This window comes from Glandiceps talaboti, chromosome 14, assembly GCF_964340395.1.
Source record: "Glandiceps talaboti chromosome 14, keGlaTala1.1, whole genome shotgun sequence".
NCBI lineage: Eukaryota > Metazoa > Hemichordata > Enteropneusta > Spengelidae > Glandiceps > Glandiceps talaboti.
The window spans coordinates 4,766,287-4,790,438 of NC_135562.1; the positions used below are offsets into that span (position 1 = coordinate 4,766,287).

Consider the following 24,152-nt stretch of genomic DNA (forward strand, 5'->3'; position numbering starts at 1 on the left):
GCTTGGGTGAAAGGTCACAATTTGGCTTGGATGAAAGGTCACGATCCGATCGTGATCATAACATTAGGATACGTCGTGCATCGTACATTAACGATGTTACATGTGGTATATGTCCATCAGATATGGGAATTTGCTATTTAAGTATCTCTGTGCTTAATTTTTCAAAAAATTATTTAACTAACTATAGAACGAGAAAAACTGTAGTTCCGAGTGCAAGGTTACTTTCAAGGAGTGTATCGTTTGAGTCAAGGGACGTTATCAGCTGTTACAACTTTTATAATCCTATTACAGTTGACATTGCAAACAGATTTAGAGGTTGTCAACAACCCGACTTGCCTATTGATGAACTCGGGTTATCCGTAGTTTGATTTTACCGAGGCATTTCCGACATGTGAAAAAACAAAAAAAATGAGCAAGCTGTTGTATCGAAGTACAGGTAGAATGTAAGAACTCTCAGCACATTCTAGTTTGTTTAGTAGTTAAATGTTGACAAAATGTGCTTGACTTTTCATGAAACAGCCTTTGCTCTAAAACATGAAACTTGAGTAGTGGATGCATGGGGTCATGGAAAACAAATCAACTCTCATTGCCAATATACGCATATAGTGGTAGTTAAGTCTTGAATACGGTCTGAAGCCCTACAGATGACATTAACTCTTGAATAAGCTCTCCAACCCTACAGATGATGTTGCCATGTCAACTTCAGCATGTTGGAATCACAGTATAATAGGGTACATGTATGAATATACAAAAAAATGAATGTCAGCTTTCTTTTGTTCCTGTACAGTGTACACCCTTTGATCTTAATAATAACATGTATACTAATGTATACGTTTTGTTATTATTCATTATTAACTATATTCAATTGTTTGTTTACTAAGATACGTACTTGTTGGTGCATGTAGAACAAACTTGTCATTTATTTCTTTTCTATGGAAGCCCATAAACCAAAGTCTGAAATCTACTTTCATATTTATCATTTCAATTTTCAATATATTATTAGGAAAGAAAAATTAGGTTTTGTGCATTTACCCTGGTGATGGTTTTACTAGGATGGAGTAGTATTGTAGTATTGAATAACAGACACATGTACATGTCATCATATTTTGTCATGTTAGTATACTGTCCTATATGCATATTGCAATAAAATCCAGAAATTAATTAAATGCTAGTGATGTGACATTTATTCAGTGTTCATTTGTTTATTTAATTTTGTATGTTGTGCCTGTTGGACTGGATGTGGCTATTTTGTAATATATAAGGCTGTATGACTGGATGTCATTTTTTTGTACATGTTTGACAATTGTTAACAAAAAACAACTATATTAATTATGTAGTATTCATAGATTCAAACCCCCTCATTCTCCTCTGTCTTCTTAACAAAACTGGTGTCATAATAAGAAAATGGTACATGTATTTTGCCTCATTTCTGTTTGATTAGGAACCTTAATCAAAATCAAAGTAAGCAGTGCAGTGGTACACGTTAAACATATAAAAGTCACACAGTTACTACAAGTTTGCATAAGTTTGTAATAAGCTTTCAGACAATATTGTAGCGTACATGTAGTGTTATCATCGGAGATTGCTGCAAGGTTGTTAGCCAGGTAGTGAATTAATCTATGCCCTGCAAGCTTTTAATTTTTTATCTCTGTATGTTTATTGTTTTTCTTGAATAATTCCCCACAGAAAAATGGAGAACATAAGAAAAAAGAAAATCTAGAAGTCTGTATAAAGAAAAAAGGGTTATGTCTATCAAATACATCAAAGTATAGGTAATAAAAATAACATTGTAGTTAAAGGTCAAAAGGTCATTTATTTATTCGAACTTAGTATTTCTGGAAATTGTCACACACTTGCAACATGCTTTAGGGCCTCTGGGGTAGAGAGATATACACCCAACTAGGAACGGTTTTGCTGCTTACATTTTCTAATTCAATGATCATGCATAATTAGACAATTGAAGATTGTGAATAGATTAATTAATTCTAATTACACTTAGATAATTGGATTGTCACCTTATTGATTGACAATAAGGCAACTACATGTACCTATAACAACGGCATGGTAAATATCAGCTTACTAATTAAATAACCTTGTTTAAATTAGCTAATAAAAAACAATTAATTGAATATTTATACTCTCTAACAAAGTTCATAATATCAGCTAGCAAACACTCAAGTTTAGATGAATCAGCTTATGATATTAGCTAACCCGCTAACACTCAAAGTTAACTTGATCAGTAATCATATCAGCTAAATGACATTCAAGTTTAAATTGATTGGTAATGATCAGCTAAATAACATCTCAAGTTTAAACTGGTTAATAGCGTGACATTTAAATGTCAGAGTTAACTGGTAAATATCTGACTAATGCCAACAGCAAGGACAGGGAATGAGTCACAAACAATTTGTAATTAACCAATTAATAAGGTAATTTCCGTTGTATACTCCGTTAATTAAAAGCGGTATCTGTACTTACGGTGCACTCATAATTTGATAGAAGTACCTGAGAAAACTACATGTACATTTAACTTTTTAACTTAAGTGATAGGAATTTCAGAGATGAGTTTCTGCTAACAGAAATGGGAAACAGGTCAAACTGGCACAATTTTAAATACAATTTGTTTGTACAATTGACTTTGTTTGGGAACATGACTAGGGAACTCGGGTAGCTATGTTTAATACATACTTAGCATCCTAAGCATAAACACAAAAGATACAAAACAAACTGTCACTTTTTTATTGAAATTATCACATTTAATTTTGATAGTGTTTTGTTTTGAAGATATACATAATATTAACAAAGACTTAGTACACATCACAAGTACGTCAAATACAGATACATGTATAATTAATTATACTGCTATATATAAAATGAATATCACAGCAAATTGAAACAAACTTACATCTAAGTGTAACATTTCAATATTATTTTGTACTCAAAATAGACAAATGAGTATTATTACATTTTACCCATGTAAATGACGTCATTTCATTGTTACAAATGTATTTGGACTCACAACAGATGAATGAATATTTTAAAAAGTGATTAGATTTTAATAATGTAACTGACATTTCAATGTCATGTGTACTCACTGCAGATAAATAGATATTAAATTTTAACCAGGTATCTGATGTGTCAATGTTACATGTATGTGTACACACTACAGACAAATGAATATTATTAGATATCAACCATGTAACAGTTGGTTAGAAGTACATTGTATTCATGGTCATAGTAAATACTTAGTGTCATCATCATGCTGCCAAACAACACAGGATATTTCTGAATGCATATAATTAAGCATATCAAAGTGACATCTGTTTATGTGTCTCATTTATCATTTTTCACATGCATAGGTCTGTAGTTGGCATTTCTGTAGTACAAATTATGGGAATTGTACACAGATGCTGTTATCAACAATTCTCTTCTGTTTAAAATTTTATGTCATATCGTATAAATGATTAACAGTATCATCAAAATCATCACTGGTATTTATTTATTTATTTATTTATTTTCTGCATCCCTTTTATATCAGGGGCTCACTAAAAACATTAGGAGCAGCATTTACATAGAAGTCGAATACATACAAAATATCATGTTAAAATAGCTACTAATAACTTCAAAGAAATAATAAGTGAGAAAGAAAGAGATAAAAGATTACAATTCTCCATCATGTTAAACATGTTTTCCTATGTTCCATTGCACTAATTAGAAATCGCTGGATAAATTTGTCAAATTTTTTGACTTATTAAATCGTTATAATTTTTTTGTACTCTCTCCTATAAAGAGGCTTAACAGTTCTTTACCTTGTATAAAAATCTTGATATAGGTTTGTCTCTGTATGGTACATTGCATTGGTAGCCAGGACGTCAAATAGAGTGTCAGTGTATGTATATTTAGGTTTAAGAACCCTTCTATTAACAAGTAACAATCTGGGGGAATCAGGTGAAACTTGCATACACTTTGTACTAAGTTATTGTTCATGCATTTTTGCTGTGCTTTGGGAACTGTCAACAAACTCAAGTCCACGGAGTAAGGTCAAAGAAACATATCTACAGAAATATGTAATATTCCATTTTTGAAAATGAACACAATAATAAGAATACTACAATATATATTGAGCTATTCCAAGCACACAAAAAATAAGGAAAGGTATGGAACTTAAAATCCAGGGAACAAGTTGAGGTTCACTTGTGAAATTGAGCGGATTATTCTTATTGCTTTAGGCAAATGCAATCTTTAACTTTAACAGCTCTTACAGAGCTACAAGCATTTCCTACACCTCTGTATGAATGTCCTGTCTCTGGGGTACTCCTTTAAGCTGCAGATGATAAGACGACTCATGTTCTTCTATTACTGTATCAGCTTACTTTCATAAAAAGTGAAGGAATGCATCACATCAGAAACCTACCCTATTACAGGCCACTTCATTTATTTCATAATGCATTAAAACTATTCCGGAAGTAGTCACACGTTATATCTAAAAGTATTGAGACTATCATTGTGTACATGATTTCCTATTCATTTGTAAATGTAAATTATATGCACATAAGGTGTGTTACTTTAAATATCATTAATGCTTACAATTTACAAACAACTGAATTATTTAGACAAAACAGATAGTCTCAATAACTCAAACTCATAAATTTCTTCAAAACATGTTAAATTATATAAATATATTAATGTAATCTCAGTCATCAGACATTCGTGACTCACATAAATTAATTACTTCTTTTGACTGATAACTACGCCTTCCTATTAAAATTGATGAAACGCAATCAGTTGAAGAATACTGTGTTCGGTATATAAATAAAAATGCAGATCTATATTTATCCATCTTGAGAACAGCCTCCATGGAGAAAAAACTTCAAAATTAATAAACATTGAATTCTCACCACAATTCACACAAGTGGATTAAAAAGTTATTAAAATGTAACACTTTTCAAATGTATGTCTTTTGAATTGTTGATGTCGATGAATATTGCTTGATATTTTTTTTATTCAAGTAGTACATTGTATATGTATGGTATCATGGGATCCATTCTCAGAATATCAGGTGTCTACATCAGCTCCTGCCCACACACTTACCACCCACACATTGTCACACAGGAATTACATGTATCTTTAAAAGTCTATGATACTTAACAGACATCTAATGATGATAAATTAATTCAAAATATACAGAATACAGAACAACAACAGAATATTTCTTTTTCTATGTTTGAGCTTTAAAACCCTAGCAACAAAATGGAGGTGGATATGGAAAAATTTAATCAGGTTCCTAAACATCCGATGTGTTGGTCTTAAAATTAAAACCCTAGAGAGAGAGAGCTAGTACAGGGAATCTATCAAATTTAAACAGTTTCTTACTATCATATTTTTGTTAGAATTTTAGAACACTATATAGCAGAATGAGAAGTCTGATAAATGTATGATTTACATCCAATGTTTTACTACGGTTCTAGAATTCTGGCAAGAAAAAACAGTATGTTACAAAGCTCAGTCCATGTAAATATGGATGCTTTGATTGAAATTGGACAATTTTAAAGAGGCAAAAGTTGCAAGCATACTAAGTAACCATTATGAAAGTGGTGACTGGATAAAAGTGGGTGTACTAATTTGCTCCGATTAGGAAGTATAGTTTTAATTGCATACTAAATTTATAATAGCCTATATACTCCTACATGTATGTCCATATGTAGAATTACATAGTTTACATATATGTTCATATACCAAGAGATACATTTGTAGGATAAGAACCTACAGATGGCCTCCTACACTTTAGTTGCAATTGGTCCATGACTACAGAACTTTAAAGCTGTCTTTAATATATACCAAGCTGCATGCAAACCATTTGATGAGAATGAACCATTTCAACATTACCAGTATTAAAAATTCATATTCTTACTCTTTACCTTGTGTAATAGCCATACTGTTCCATTAGTGTGAACTAAAGAGTATTCTTGAAAGCACTTAGTATTGATCAATACTCTTCAACATCTTACTACATGTACATCACTGCACAAGATGAAATCCACACGCACTTCAACTATATGAATCCCATGCTATATACATGTGTACAAGCCATCGAAGATGTCGCACACTCAAGTATAAACTCATAAGTGTTTATCTACATAGGAATACTTTAAGTCAAGATGACTTTGAGAATGAAGCACTGCAGCTGACTTTGATTACCAGCTATAAACTGTGAATCCTGTTCAGTAGCATTTACCAAATCTTATTTTTGAAATTATCTGAAATCAGATGTACAGTGTATGAATGATGTCCATGTATGATGTAGAATACTGTGAAAGATGTTTATTTCTGTCAATGTCATACTATTGAAGTTACATTTCCTGAGTGACAGATGCTACCAGTGCTGCTAATGTTGTTCTCAAGTCAGGTACAACACTAACAGTGGCAAAACGTCCTTTACTTTGAATGGTTCTTAGATCAGAAGTAAAAATATACATTGTGTGAAACTTTTTTTTAAGTTACATTTTTTGAGTGCTGGCTGGTACACACAGGGAATGACCACCAAGTCTTCAAATCCTACTCATTGGCAAAATCTCCCGATAATAATTTTATGGAATGATTCTAAAATCACAGGTAAATGTGTATATATATACAAGCAGATTTACGGAATTTTGCCAGATTGAATTCCATACTTGCACTACTTTGTGATCCAAATGACATCCAGCTGAGTTAAAGCACACAAGAAAGGCATATTTGTGATCCACAGTCACATACATACATCATTCTGTGACATCTTCATGTAATTCCCAAGACCTCATCTTCTACTGCTGACATCATTCATTCTGACACATCCCAATTCCCTTTATAGATGATCATCTTACTGGATGATCACCATCAATCATCACAAATTATTACTAGTACTACGTTCGAGACTGTGTTAGAGTCCAGTTAAACTATTTTAGTCTGGTTGAATATTAATTACTATGTGTACAGAACTGTGGTTAGGGCATCGAAGTGTTGTCTGGATGAATATTATGTACAAGATAGGTTTTAAGCCCAGTTACCTGTGTTTAGTCTGGCTGAATATTGATTACTATGTGTACAGGACTGTGGTTAGAGCATTTGAGTTTTGTCTAGTTGAATATTAGTTCTACGGCTCAGTTACACATGTTAAGTCTGGTTGAATATTAAATTACTATGTGTACATACAGGACTGTGGTCAGGGCATGTGAGTTTTGTCTGGTTGAATATTATATGTACAAGACTGTGTTACTGTTAGGGCCCAGTTACCTGTGTGTTTAGTCTGGTTGAATATTAATTACTATGTGTCCAAGACTATGGTCAGGGCATCTGAGTTTTGTATGGTTGAATATTACAAGATGTACAAGTTAGGTCTCAGTCGCAGCACTACATGTATATAGCTAACAACTAAAGGTGTCCATAAGCAACAACTGTAAACATACATTTTTCTAATCTTTAGTGAAATACAATACATGTATTTTCAAGAAGTTCCAAAACACTCAGCTGCAGTATAAAACACACCTACAAATGTACAATCACCCACACATAAATTTTCACACATATGTACAGAAAGAAAGAAATTGTTGTCAACTTGTGACTAGTAACACTAGAGGACTGTTGGTGTATTTTGTACTCCTGTTTATGTATTTCAAATGCCTTATAAATTATATATTTATATACATTAAATGTATTCTACAAATGTTTTAATTGAGATCTTTTCCTCTTCACTAAACTTAATGGAATTGACTATAAGAATTATACAGTACTTGAATTATTCATATGACTTATTGAGAGCGTGGCAGTTCAGATTGGAGAATTGCGGAAATCATAAAGATGCAAGACAAAGTGCACTTTGTTGCACTGCTTGACAAAGTCATAAGTTAACAACATGCTGAGAGACATGTAAATTGATCACTCTACTTTTCTCCACTTTTACAATTACTGATACAATTTTCATCAATTTTACAGTCAGTGCAATTTTTTCCTTATCAATTTAACAGATTAAGTGTTGAAATGCACCCACTTGCAATTTGACTTTATAAGAGCCTTAAAAAGTGGTATGAAAATTTCACTTCAATCCATTTGCGTACAGTAAAAGCTAAGGTCGAAATTTACTCATGTTGCCTTGGGTCTGTGCTTTTAGGGTTGCTGAATAAAGCTCTCAGTTAATGAGTACACCTCTGTCTGAGCACAGTGCTAGCACCCTCAGAAGTGACCTTTACAGTATAGCAGAATAGCCTGGGGGTCTAGCAGCTTGACTAGTTGAAATCATGCCTTCGTGTAGTAGTTGGCAACAGACTAGACATCATTATTTTGGTTTCTATATCATGTCAAAAAAATCAGCATTAAATTCAGCTTCATCTTCAACTCTCCCCTTTTAACAAACACAAACTCAGTAAGGAAGTTATAAACACTTTTCTGGGCTGGAAATCATCACAGAATACACACAGATACACGGTACATGTATCTGTATTAATTAGTACTCACAAAGTAGTAAAAGTTAAAACCTGATTAATGATTTATAAAGGTTACATCTTGAAATGTCACACACTAATACATGTACATGCAGATATGTATGTTTTACTTTCACATAAATGAAAACCTGACATGGACTAATTTGAAGATTCATTCAAGATGTTTTAATTAGTAATACCATAGTACTTACAAATTATTAAAAGATGACATATATAAAGTTTAAACTTCAAAGGTTAGGCACTAATTGTGTAAACGCATATGTTAAGTACGTACAAATTGGTAACCCCTGACATTTATCAAGTTTACAACTTCAAAAAACAATGTCTGGCACTAATTTGTACATGTACATGTACATCAAAATATCTTTATTAGTTAATTAGTAGTTTCAAATTAGGAATAACCAACAAAGTTTACCACTTCAAATGTCATACTCTAATTTGCAAGTGTATATCCAAATATGTTAATTAGTAGAAATAACTATGAAGTATACAACTTCAAATGTCAGTTGTCACGCACTAATTTGTACACGTAAATGCCGTATGTTAGTTACGGACTACTGCAAAAGAGAAATATGTGTTTACAAAGCAAAATAAACACCAAATTAACATACCTACTACCTTACTCATAAAAGAAATACCATATTGATCAAACATATGTACATGTACATATGTATGCATGTACCAGCATAATTTAGACTTCTTGCTTTTTATTAACCTTTTGAAGTTATTTACAGAATTCATCTAGTGTTATTGGTGTCATATTAGTGGTATGCCATGCAAAGCAGATACTAAACAGTTTAATAATAATAAAATCACAAATTTCTTGTAAATTTTAATCCTCATTGGTACCACAGCTTTCAAGAAAATTATCAAATTGATACTTCCAGATGTTGTGAAGTACTTAAGGTTCATTCAATTCTGATTGGTTAGAAAGCATCGGAAACAAGCACATCTGTTGGCTATATTGTTAATGTGTGATAAAGTATGTTTTCTAAAGAGTGGCAACCTTGTAATAGCTTCACGTTGCCCCATACTTCTATTATGTAATTGGCATCTATATATGAATTAATGCCCATCTTATCTGTACACATGCGTACGCAAGGAATGTTTCTATGTAGCGTACAATTTATGTAGTGAGAGAGGGGGTCAAAGCAGGTGATACATCACAGAAAACAGATTTACAAGACAACACAGGAATTCAAAAGTAGGTGATTATTCACAATGAGTTGTACGGCTAACCTATGTGTAGTGGTAGAGTCACCAATATGAATAAATCATATGGTAGTCACTTCTCCCTGCTACAAACTTAATATTTCAATTAAAAAATTACTTGTGTAATCAGTTTCAGCCAATTTGACCTGCCAAATGTTGGTGTTAGATCCTATCCTTCACTATGTAAATGTTACTCACAATATTGAAAAACAATGTTTAATAATTTTGCCTTTATTAAACTTTCGAGAGCATACTTCACTTCCAGTTCCACTGCATTGACAACTGTATGATAGTAACAGGGATAAACATATGATGAATACCTGTCCATCAAAATGTTTAATCTTTTTGTCATCTCATAATTGTGTTCTAATTAGATTTATTCAGCTCCCAGTCATGAGTCACTTGTACATAGTATTACCCATATTGTGTTGTCTTGAATAGTGAATTACAAAAATTTGCATATTGTGCTTATTAAAATATGCTATTTCTCATATATTTCTCTGATTCATACAAAGCCCTGGAGGCCAACATATTATTGAAATTAATAACTGTTGGGAAAGATTTATAATTTGTGAAAATAACCATCAAATTGTCACTTTCATCGACACTTATTGATGTTGGCACCAGCAAATTTGATCAAGTGAGGACATATTACATGTAAATATTGCAAAAATATCAAACTTCATTACCACATTGTTAAATAGACACAGAGGTTCTATTTTGAATTACTAAAAGCTTGCTAAATATAATTAAATCATGTTTTGTCGCACTTTGGATCTCCCTCACAGACAGAGATGTGTACTTTTTGACGTATTGAGAGCTGTGCATTTAATTGCTTGGCTGTAATTGTTAATACTTTGGACACCTGAAAATAACTTTTCAACTCTAGGGAATAAGGTTTGAACTTTGGAATTTCACTTAAGTTAGAGGACATCAATAAATAACTCAAGCATGGATTAAAGGGTCTGAATATGGCATTTAGTTTATTAACCAATGACAAAGATTCAATTTCAGAAAGATTTCTGGTGTTAAAGTGGCACAAACTGAGTTTAAAAGCTTTTTACTCACGTGAAAATATTTACATAATCCCTCCATTAAACTATTCTAGTATGATATTGATGCTTGTCTTCTATAACTGATACATTACAATTGTCTTCTGACGTTGATCAAACAGTTGATTGGATAGTTGGGGTTTCAACTAACATATGTAACAAACATTTGTAAAATAAATTATGTCACTGGATCGTTTATGAGCTATATCTTAATACCTGGTTTTAGTTCTTTCACTTACAAGTGATAGTTAAGTTTGCTTCAGTAAGTAGAATACTGCAATTACCTTTTAAATATGCAACAAAAAATATGTCCAAAAATATATAAACTTAGTTTGTGCTCCAAAGACCAATGTGAGATAAGGATTACAATTTGTATGTGGTGTGGCTGAGTTTTTGAAAAAGTTGGTTCTACGAATGATCCAAGCTACACTGAGTAGTAAATTGAAAGTTTAAGATTGAATATAGGGCTTTAAAAGAACTAAGAGTTGTAATTAAAAACAATCTTGTACCCATCAGCTCATTATTGTGTTACTTAAACTGATTTTTTGTGACATGTTTGTGACCATAATAATAATTTACTTCAATTACAAGTTATAAGTTTCATCCTACTTACACTCTTAGTAGGATGAAAATTATAACTTTTTAGAGTTTGAAATTTCTTTTCTTTATCTACTAGATATCCTAAATAATTACAATTTTTTAAATGGTTATTAATTCACAATGTATCAAATCAGCAAAAGTAATATCCTTGAAAACTATTGACAGCTGCACTTTTGACAAAAAGAAATTAATATATTTCATATATATTATGTAATTTCATATCTTGTATGTACACAAATAGTCATGCATGCATAAATTATTCATTGATCGATACGCCTTTTAACACATTCAGTACTATACACATATATATTATTAATCAAAGCAGTCAACTTCATTGAAATACTTACAAAATCACCAAAGCATGTATTATTGTATGATGTACTATTTACGTTAATTTAATTTCGTGAAGGGAATTCATTTCCTTTCTCTTACTTCTCTATGAATACTGTCCCGTTTATTTTCTTTATGGTCTATTTACAGAAAGAGCAGGTGTTCAATTAAATCCCTTACTTAGCATGTATTAGCACATGCACTGGCTTTACAAGGTGCAGATTAATATGTATTGTATCAAAAAGTAGAAGACTTTACTAAATATGGATACTGAAAGTCAGGTCTATCAAATAAAACTCTTTATTTATATCAAGTGTTTTTGCTAAGATTTGTGAACCTCAACAACACTAACAGTTTCAAATCTGTTAAAACTTGGTAGCTTCCTATATCATGTTGTGCTGGTACAGCTAAGCTCAGTATTAATAAAAATTAGAAGTCATGGAGGTTGAGACTACCCCTTAATACTGCATGCCCTTAACTGTAACACTACACAATGTATACAAATGTGTATATGTATATGTACATTATACATTTTATTATATCATCAGCTTCTTTTCATAAAATAAAAAAGTTTAACTTATGTGCTTCAAAAAGAAAAATTAAACTTCCTGCAGTTACTTTTTACAAATTCATTATTTATTGCAATCATGAGGGGAAAACAGTAGTCACCATGCAAATTTTTGCAATAGAAGTAAAAATCATATAGAATCAATCCACCTTAGAATCCAAAATGTCCAATGAATGCTAATTCTATAGGAAAATAAGAAAGTCGATTTCCTTGAAAAAAATTAGTAAATCCCTAAATTTCTTTTATTACTACGAGATGACCAGGAACAAGCAGCCTGTATGGCAAAGTTTTGAGATTTGAAGAACTCTCTAGGAAATTTGTCCCTTACCTACATTTTTGTGTACATGTCACCCTAAATTTGTTGCTACTTTGAAAGCTTTAACGCTAAATTGTGACTGTATTTTCTAATGCTGAAAGGTGTCAAATACAACCAATAAGCTGATAGTTTCCTAGAAAAAGCCACCTCTAGACTATTCCTAGTTGTACATTAACGTTTTCCTATAACAGGCCATTTACTTTGTCCCATTTGTACCCGGTACATGTTTAGCATCTGCACATGATAAAATCTGACAGTAACAACATCTAACTTGGTTGCAGCTAAGGTGCACTCGGCAAAGTGCCTATAATGAGGAAATAGATACTTGTGAAAGTATGGACGGTCATGGTGTAAAGAGAATATAAGGCCTATAAAAGGTGATAAGATATGTGTACCAATGGTACTGTAGATACCCTTAGTATAACATACATGTACATGTACCTCCTGCCATTTTTTTTTTATTGTTCATCAAATTACATTAATGAGAATGCAAAGCTTCTAAAAGACATTAAGGGGACATGTATAACATACATACCCATACTAATATACATGTACATCCATGTTCATGTATTTTCTGCCATTTTCGTTTTAAACTAATCACAATATATTTTAACACTACTCAATGGTTTATCTACTTTTCACAAATCCCAATAACAGAAATCTGAGAAATTTGGCACAACTTTCAATAATATGAGCTTAATGTTGTTTAAAAGCAACAACTTGAACAAGCCACAGGAAAACCCCATGAATTCTGGAATATATACACATGTATAACTTACTACACAAAAATATCCTTAAACTTACGCTAAATATTTCATGCATTCACCTTCTAAAGAAACATTTTACCTTTCAAAGCAAGCACAGCTTTTAAATACATGTCTACATCAGTAATTATATACATGTGCATGTACATTTATTCATCAATTTTGAACTCAAGTCCCCAGCCATCTATGCGATCAAACAACTTATGACTAAATTAATTTGATGTATGGAGTTTAAGATTGGATTTTTTTACTTTCACTAAAATTGGACTTTTTCTTCACATCTAAGACTAGTAGTAGTACTTTGATACTTTCCATTCTCTCTGTTGAAGCATGATTCACAATGGCTTCACTGTATCACCATAAATAACAAATATCACCATGGTAATGTAATTTTTTTTTATCTCTCTTCTTTGCAAGTTGCAAAACTTACTTTGGTGCAAAAAGATCATGTAAGGTTTCTGGGTCATTGACTTTGTTAGTAGTGTAGGAATTCACAATTCTCATCACGACACAAGGGTAGGATAAAAATACAACACTGTTTCCATGGTGACTCTGACTCATTAAGCTTCATTACCATGCAGAGGTGATGTCAGGGAAACATTGCTAGTGTATCTAAATTTTCTGCAGATAACGACAGTAAGATATGTCAACTGTCAGCATTATATTATGGCAATGTCATTTCGACCGTATACTAATACCTGCTAAGATAGGCACAAGATTCTAGATTAATGGATCCATGCTACTTGCGTCATTGAGAAAACGAAAGGCTAATATTAGTAAACTTTGAGTCTACCTGCTAAAATATAAATAAGACTCAACATTAGTGAAGGCACACTAACAGCAGCATCATTGTGGAAATAAAATGAACAGGTTAGGATAGTACAAATTTTGCCTGCAAGTGTGGATGCATGCTACATACAACTGACTATTTAGTGGACATAATTATGGTACAGCGTTGAAAAAAATTAACGATTATAATGCTCCTGATGTAAACCGAGTTTACAATATGACATATTTTGCTAACCCTGAACCTATCCCTAAATCAAGCAAAGAGACAGGGCATGCTGTTAAGAGTTATGTGTCTAATAAATTTATAATAACATGGGTTTTTTTCATTTGAATATCATATCATAACTCATAGCCTGGTGACAAGAGCAGCATGCATGGGTCACCTTGAGTTCCATATGAAATACCACAAATAATGACAATGGAACAGAACCATAGCTGACAATTTTTAGTGGTATATTTTGAAAATCAGAGTCCATAGCATGATGACAAGACCTAAACACATACGATTCACTCTTTACTTCGCTATTTCTGTCAGTGGAACTAATAGGAATATATTTTTTCCTACACATGTACATGCAGCGTGTTAAATAGTGACAAATGTCTTTGTCATTACTAACTAAAATTTAAAAAGTAGTTCTGATTCACAAAAGAATATCAGAATTTGATTTAAAATGTTTGCCAAACACAGTTACCATAAGTATGAAAATTTCATATTAGATATAAATCATAGCAATAATGACATTATTTTCGACCTGGATGTATGCTATGATCACAAAACTCGTGACAGTGAACAATCAGATGAAATGGCTGCTCAGTATGTATGTATATCCTTGGGTGCATATTATTGTGTACGTCGTAGTCTGTGAATGTACTAATGAGTAATATAGTAATCTTTGAATTTAAATCCACTTATGTATAACATCTCTCGAGTCAAACGACACAAACTAATTTGACACAATGTAACTACATGTACATAACTGTATTCAGTTTCTGTCATGACATTCACGCTTCGACTCATTGAACTATCCATTCCTTCATCAATTTCATACTTGGTTTCTATGGTAATTACGCATCACCTACACTGGTTACAATGGTTTTTATTATCACAACTGAACAGACAAGGTTCAGTAGTGCCATATAGGCAAAGTGTCTGCTGTCTGTGTGTGTGCACGGGTGTGTGTGTGCACGGGGGTGTGTGTGTGTGTAAACAACTTAAGGTCAAATACTGCTATAGTGCGAGACCGATTACCATGATATTTGGTGGGTGTATTATCTTGGGTGCCTAGTTGAGAAATTGTTCAAATCAAAATGATCTTACCATAGGTGTGTGATTTGGGTAAAAAAAATATGATTTTTGGTCAAAAAACTTAAACTCAAAAACTCCTGAGCAAATCGTTCTGAAATTTGTTGCGAACGTACTTAGGGGTGTGTAAATTAGGATTTGTTCACATGACATGATGATCCCATAAGTAATATGCAAATCAGGGCTAAAAATGTGTCTTTTTGGTCAAAAATCTTTAATTCAGAAACTATTGAGCAGATTGGGCTGAAATTTGATAAGGATGTATTTTGGGGTATTTAGATGAAGAAATATTAAGCATATAATGATCTCATCAGGGATATGCAAATGAGGTGTAAAAATGTGAATTTTGGTCAAAAACTTATACATGTACAATCAAAAAGTATTTGGTCAATGAGACTGAAACTTGGGGAAATGTTTCTGGAAGTGAAATTCTGCAGATTTTGTTCAGAATATTTTCACAATTGGCTCTAGCAACAATGACCATGTCCTTAGCAACAACAAAATGCCAGTATAGTTTGCTAAAATAACATCATCTGGTAGGCAAGTGATTAACATTCAAAAAATGTATGTAAATGTGCCTAGCAACAAGACCATGCCCATAGCAACAGCCATGTGATGACATATATCGCAAAGATAACATCACAAATTCACAGACAAATGAACGAGCACTCAAACAATTGTATGCAAATATATCTAGCAACATGACCATGCCATAGCAACAGCCAAATGATCACGTATATTGCAAAGATAACAGGGCTGGATAGGCAACTGGATAATCATTCAGCAAATAGCATGGATCAGCATGTGGATAAACATTTTTAAAAACTGTACAGTTGTGCTAAAACGACATTGGTGCTATTTTTGTCTTTGTCTTTCAACCAAATATGCATGTGTGAGAGACATGTCTTGTCAGCGACAAGAATAAAACCATATAAGGGGAGGACCTTTGTAGATTCCAGATGTTATCATAGCTGGTGTAAAGGTAGCCCATGTAATTATAAATATTGAGCGATAATGTCACTTCTACATTACCAACCCAAAAAATATTATGCCTCTTGTTACATGACAATAAGTACGCATTGTATGTAATATTCCAGTATATTACACCACAAACTCACACAATGAAAATGTCATTTTAAGCATAAATATCAGGTTTAAATTTTGTTCAAAATGTCTACAAGATATAAAAAAAAATAACATTCTATTGACAAAAACCTTCTTTACAGACATTGCTATAATTGTATGGCTTGCATGTAATAGATTGATTACCTTCTAGTGAAAACATCACTTTATGACATTAATATGGGTTAAAAGTTACTTAACATGCCAAAATATATTTTAAAAAATGGCACATATTCTGATTACAACAATCTTTTCTTCAGCATATTAAACCTTGGTACATTTCCATTTGTATCATACTTACTACAATTGTAGTTTAATTATTGCTCTACAAACTCAAATGTGTAAACGCTAAGGTATTATGTCAGCTTATAAGTTACTTAAAATACCAACAGCTAACATACATTGTTGTTATAGGAATCGTTCTTTCATGAAACATTTTCACATTTGACATTACTATCATTTGGTTATGACAACACTAAAACCCCACAGACTAACAAATTCTAAACATATCACCTGAAGGCATTAGTGTCACTGTCAGACTAAAAAGTTACTTAAACTGCCAAAAGCCAGCTTACAAATAATTTGCAAATGCTTTCCTTTACAACGGATTATCAATTTGTAAAGCGTTATCATCTTGACATTGCACTGATATTTAATTAAAAACATCAACGTGAAAATTATCACAGAATTCTGACAGCTATGGTGTCCCTTGATGATCCACACATCGATTCTACTGAAATTACTACAAGTAGTATCCATGGAAACCATACTATTAGTGACTCACGCAACAAACGCTAAGCTGAAATTGCAATATACTATAAGTAATATAATTGATCATGGAAATATATTAAAAGTGAAACTGACAGTACTCCACGATGAAAACTGAAAGAGAATTGATGCTGCATTAACAGAAAAACATTCATTAATCTCGTCTCACCTGTCAAATTTCAATAGAGAGTCGTAAATATTTTATGATTATGATAATTTTTACACACTGGTTGTACAGAGCTATTGATACTAATGAAAGTAAACATCAGATAGCAATTATGTGAATTGGTCTGAATTATTGATAAGGGAAATTGCAAACAATAATCTCACAATTCAGCTCCATTAGCGTAATTCCTACGTATGCATCCATGCCATGCCATGGTTGCTTTTATTATCAGTTCCAATCAATGAAAAATTATAACACTAAAATATTCTTTTCTGTAATAATACATTATTCAAATCAAACTGTAACTTGCTTACACTTATACTTACAGCTATCAATTTTCACTGTTTCATAACTGCCAGTACATATATTTATACATATATATATATATATATTGTTTTTTTCATAAAAAGTTCACTGAATTTAATTAAATCAGGACTTTCAGTTTATTATATTTATCAAATTTTACTGTTTAATCATAACTGCCAGTACATATATTATTGTTTTATATAAATATATTGTTTTTTTCATAAAAAGTTCACTGAATTTAAATCAGGGCTTTCAGTTTATTATATATTTATCAAATTTCATAACTGCCAGTATATCTTTTACTGTTTTTATAAATAAAATGTGTGTAATTATTCTTTTCTAAGAAATGTACATGTGTCCGTTGGCCTATAATACGGAAATAAAATATTAATTTATTATTATTATTATTATTATTATTATTATTATTATTATTATTATTATTATTTCATTATTAATTTTATTTTCTTATAGATAAAGTATAGTTCTACTTGACATGTTCAATGTCTAATTACCAGTATTTTGACAAGTTTTAGTGAATATGTTGTTGGTCGTCTGCTCAAAAAAACAATACGAGCTCCCTAAGTTACACCTAGTGTAGCTTTAAGGCGCACAAGCTATAAGTTTATATCATGCGTTTTTGCCGTAGTTTTTACTGTATATTTAAAATACCTGCATTATTGTACCTACTGAAGCACTGCTTGCAATTAACTTAACTCAAACCTGGTATTTAGATGTAAGTTAACTCATAAATGATCAAATGATGTAATTTATGATACGTATCAAAAATATTTCAGAAAATTCCTATGCAATAAACTGTTCTGACAATGCCAGAAGACAATTGTAATGTTACAGAAGACTGTCGACATTTACATTATACTGGTTTTATTTTATGTCTTTTCACATGAGTAAAAAGCTTATAAAACTCAGCTTATGATACTTTAATACACATACAACAAGAAGTGTGTACTATTCAGTATGATTTCTGTAGGATAAAACTAATATTATCATAATCCTCTTAACACAAAGTCTGCATATAATGTAAACCCCCCCCCCCTTATGTTCACTACATCATCAAAATAACAGACAATAAAATAAGTATTATAATAAGATGTAAATAAATATAATAACAGATTAAATGTTACCTCAAGCTTCCACAAATATGGTTTAATTCACAACACAACTGAAAAATCATAATTGCTAACAATCTTTCCATACTAGTAAAAGTGTGTGTTGAAAATGTATACTTTTAGTTACTCTCACAAATGTACATGTACGTACCTTAAAAGCCTCTGAGATTTAAACAAATCTATTTCCTTATATCAAAAAATACTCAAATCCTATAGCAAATGATTTAGTTACAGTGTGGGAAATCTATACTTTAACACAAGTGTAAGTGTAGAGCTTATTTCTTATGCAAGAATCTAAACATATTTTTTCCATATATAGAAAAATACCAGTGGCCAGTGTGTCCTCTGAGCCAATTTGACGCGCCACTGACACACACAATTTGGTGTTCCCCTAGATCTCTTACTATGTGAAATGCCAGTTTTTCTCATTTTGACTCACAACAACAAAATTTGGCTACTATCATTAGAATTTAGAGGACACACTGCCTGTGGCCTATAGTGGAAGTGCTGGTACATAGCCTACATAAAATAGCTTTGTTGAATTATGAAAATGAATACTTTTATACCTATGCAAGCTTTAAGCTTCTTTCACTTTAAATTAATGTATGTAATAATTTTCATTTCGTAAACAAATTTATAATCATAGAAAAATGCCTGAATAATATTTTAGACTTATAATTCTCTATAACCTGTATAGAGAAAATGTATAGAAACACTTACATGTACAAATGTACATGTACATCATGAGCATTTCATACATATAAATCAAACATTTATACAAATTTATCATGTAATAATTTACATTTTGTTAACAAATTTACTATCACACAGAAACATACTCAAAGCCTACACTGTATTATATTATCATCCACTATACCCCATAGGAAATGTTTAGCTTCATTGAAAATATATACACTTACAAATGTACATCAAGACCGTTTGCTGTATGTATAATTTAAATTAAGCAAATTTATTTTCATATTACAGAAAACTATCCGACATCTACATCTATAATTTGGTATATTAAACAGCCTGCATAAAAACCTGTAGGGTATTGTTGCCATGGAATAAATTTGCATTACTGCATTCATGCACAAATTGGTTATCATTAGCATCAAAACAGTAATTATCCATAACAATTCAACCATCTAAAGTATTTAGATAAAATTCCTAGACAGTTTAATTGAAGTGTCTGAAAATTTTATTCATAAGTAATGTAAAGTTATACTGTGAGTTTGAAGCCTGAGGCCTCTTAGGTCAACCCAAATAAGTAATGTTGCCAGAAACTGCATAAATCATATAATTATGAAAAATGATTATATGCCAAGTATTTAATGAGAATTCAATTGTATCAATTGAGTGCAGGCTACAATACCTTTTGGGGCACAGTACTGTTATGAGTATAAATAAAATAATTACTGCATGGCAATATGTAACTTGCAATCCAGACTGAGCATGCTCAGATGCAAAGGACTATGGGATTATCTGTGGTTATCGTAATATCTTATCTGGAGCTACGGATAAAATAAACCTCCCACACTGGTCAGGGTAACTATGAATTGATTATTGATGGTTACAAACAATTTAACAACAATGCTTACAATACTATTTGATTAGTATTTATTATCACATTTCCCATGATGCAACATTAAACATGGTGGTTTTGCAAGTTCCCTATTGCCATAATATGTGACTTTAATATGAAAGAAACCTGCTGCATATAAAAACTATAAGATTTTGGGGGGTTTTTGTGTTACATACACCATTCTTTTTTAAAACGTGATAGGAAATTATATGTACATGTACAGCTGTAAAATCTGGTGTATTGTCTATAAATACTATATATATAGTCAATAACAATTATTTTAAAAACATGACCTTTTTATTACACACACACTTCAATACATGTAGGTAAGTCTACAAATGAATGTGATTATTTGGGAAAACTTTTTTTTTTCATTTGAACATAATTTTCTCTTTGACTTAATTTTTTGTTTCCACTTTTATCATTTCTTCTATATGCTGTTACCCAAAATATGCCAATGTTCTAAAGTCAGTTAAAATATCATGTAAATCAAAAAATTACCAAATATGGTAGCTCCCTTTAAAAGTGGACATTTTATATCATTCTATACTCAAGCTCCTTTCATAAGCAAATCTTTTCTTAAAAAAGGAACTGCCCATTCCCCACCCCTCACTAAGTCACAACTAACTGAAACTCTCAATAGGCCAGAGAAATTCCACAGTAAAAATATATAATTTCAAGATAAGGTACATGAATTAATAAAACTAGAAATAATTAACACATTTATTTTGATAACAGGTTAATAAAACAGACAAAGGAATACCTTGAATGTTAGTATAAGTCAGCCTGATAAGACTCCATAAAAGCATATCTATACACATGATATATTAACCCACACACACTGTCAGTAGTCTCTATGGGGGATCTGATATCACATCAGAAAACAGAGCTGATATCACTTGAAAACAGCTAGTATCCAGTAATTGCTCAAAATGAAAAGAATAGCGAGTCTACATGTACATGCAAGTGAAGTATGTGGCTTTGTCCATTGACAAATCAATACAACAGATTAAGAAGTTAAAATTGGTACATTTACAAAAAGCGGAAATGGTGAATAATCAATAACAGAATCCTTCAACGCATTGTTGTCGTTTTAACAGGCTGGAAAAGATACATATAACTAGGGCACTGGGGAGTGAAATGTTGTTTTCATTCAATTTTGACCCAATAATGAAGATCACCCAGGCAATGAAAATACATATACATATTTACATTCTAGTGTTTGAACGATCTTATAAGTCATGTGAAGGAAAAATTAAAAGACAGTTTTCATTGACAACCAGCTGTTTTGACATACTGTTTGTTGTGAAGTGGTTGACTGTTCAAATAAACACTTGGTACTAGTAACAAATGAGTAGTGAAAAGGTTGAACTGTATATATTGTCACTTAATTCTTTCAATATTTTGTAAGCTGGATTGAATTTGAAGGTGAAATTCTAATATTATTATTGTTCACAATATCAAAGCTAGTCATTTAATTGCACAAAATGTAATTGCCATTTTTTTCCATTCAATTTCTTCTGATGACGCCATGAAAAATCTTTCACTACTATGTACACTGTATTAGATTTGAAGGTGAAATTGTAACATTATTATTAACAACATTGAAACTTAAGTAAGTAACTTGATTTTATGAAACATGATGGCCACTTTTCTTCATTCTTTGAGGCGATAAAAATTGTTTCAATCTTATGTACTAAAAGGTGGAATTATAGAGCTCCGATTAATGATAACATCAACACTATATGTAGAGTCGTTTATTTTTATGAAACATCATTGCCACCATTTTCACTCTTCTCATGAGGCCAAGAAGAATAAACTTTATGTTTCTCGGAACAGTACCAAAATTCTTACATTTTAATATACTTTTTAAGAAATTATCATATCTTTTTTCACTGTTGATGTGATATTTTCAGAATATTTGTACTCTTCTCATCAGGCCAAGAAAAAAATAATTTTATGTGTCTCACACCAGTACAAAAATTCTTGCATATATGTTTTGATAAAATTATTCTCACATTTTCAGAATATTTGCAGTGTATACTATAAATATAACCATCTAGAAAGCTTTAATTAATTGACAATCAGAACTAGATACAACATTGAAATTAATGTCTGAATGCCAACAACTTCATCAGTGAAACCTCGTAAAAATCTGAAGTAATCCAGTACATGAGTGATGGCTATACTGAGTCATAAATTACTTTTACTCAGAAATTCTACATATTACATGTAAATCTGATTACCATCAATGCACAGGACTACTTGAAATTGGACCAGATAGAATATCCCTTACATGTACATTGGGTTTATTGTTGTTATATTAAAGTTAGACCATTAAGCTTCCACACATCATTAACATAATAAAAAGTCCTTAATCCTGCCATGGCCATTACCTTTTACATGGACCAAGCTAACACAAAGAAGGTTGAATGGAAAATGTGCAAATATACTTGAGTCTTTTTGTCTACAAACTATGGCTGGAAATGGAATATTCATGCCCAAAGTCTCATCAGAGTTCAAAGACAACTTTTGATCTATAATTTGTAAACATATATGGCCTATTGTACAACTCATCTCTGATTTTACCAACTCCTACATCCACATGCAGTCTCCCTGCACAACCCCACCCTCCCAAGCATACTGCCAACCATGCAGTGAGTCCTACCCACACAAAACATAAATTAACAAACACAAGCAAATCGTTTTGTATGTGCTAATGGACATGTCTGTATGTGTTAATGTTATACTCTAATTTCTGATTCGGCCAATACCACATGATCTCCACATACGCCTACACAAAAAACCACACATACACATCCACATATCCACCCACGCATCCATCCACCCACCCACCCATACTGATAATAAAGTCACCCACACTATCCTACCATACTTACGCACACACAATAGTAATTTATGCTATATAGTCAATTAATTAATTAGACAGATGTGTTTATAATTACCATCTATCTATTGTTAATATTGTAGGCAAATAACCATACCATAATTTAATAATTGCCACTTATCTAGGCAAGTACTACCATTTGTCAATGTACTAGTATTTGAACATCTTTCTGTGCACACAGTATCATTTACTTTGACTGTCATTTAGGCACTAAGGGAATATTTTGTGTCTCTTAATGAAAAGTACATGTATTCTTGTATAAATATGACTTATGAGGCATCACATGACCCATATTATGCAGAAAATAAAATTATTACTTGTGAGTATTTGTAATTTAAAATTTATTGTAACATGTTAATTATTTTTATTTTTTTTCCATCTGATCAATGATGTATTGTTGGACATGCACAAACCAAGTTATTATCTTTGAACAGAAAATATAAATTATATACCCTGGTTGCTCTATGTCATGAAAATCCGTGTTTACATCACTGGTGCTGTGGTGCTTGAACTGCACATCAAACTTTCAAAACTGCCATTATTTTTCCTTTTTTATCATAAATTATGCATGAAGAAGTTTATTTATTCACCAATTTTTGTTATTCACTCGGAATCTATGAGTGCCACTGAATGGTTTAATACTATACATCTTGCAACTCATAGTGACAAGGCCCCTTAGGTCACTCATACTTTGCTTGGCTGATGAAGAAAAATACTGGGATTCATACTATCACATGATCTTCACTTCAGTTTGCAAGACTG

General features: G+C 31.7%; 1 protein-coding gene across 1 annotated transcript in view; it reads right to left on the reverse strand.

The window, feature by feature from the left end:
- LOC144445927 (otoferlin-like) overlaps positions 1–24,152 on the reverse strand; it is a 133,634-nt gene that overhangs the window by 105,478 nt on the left and 4,004 nt on the right. The window lies entirely within an intron of this gene.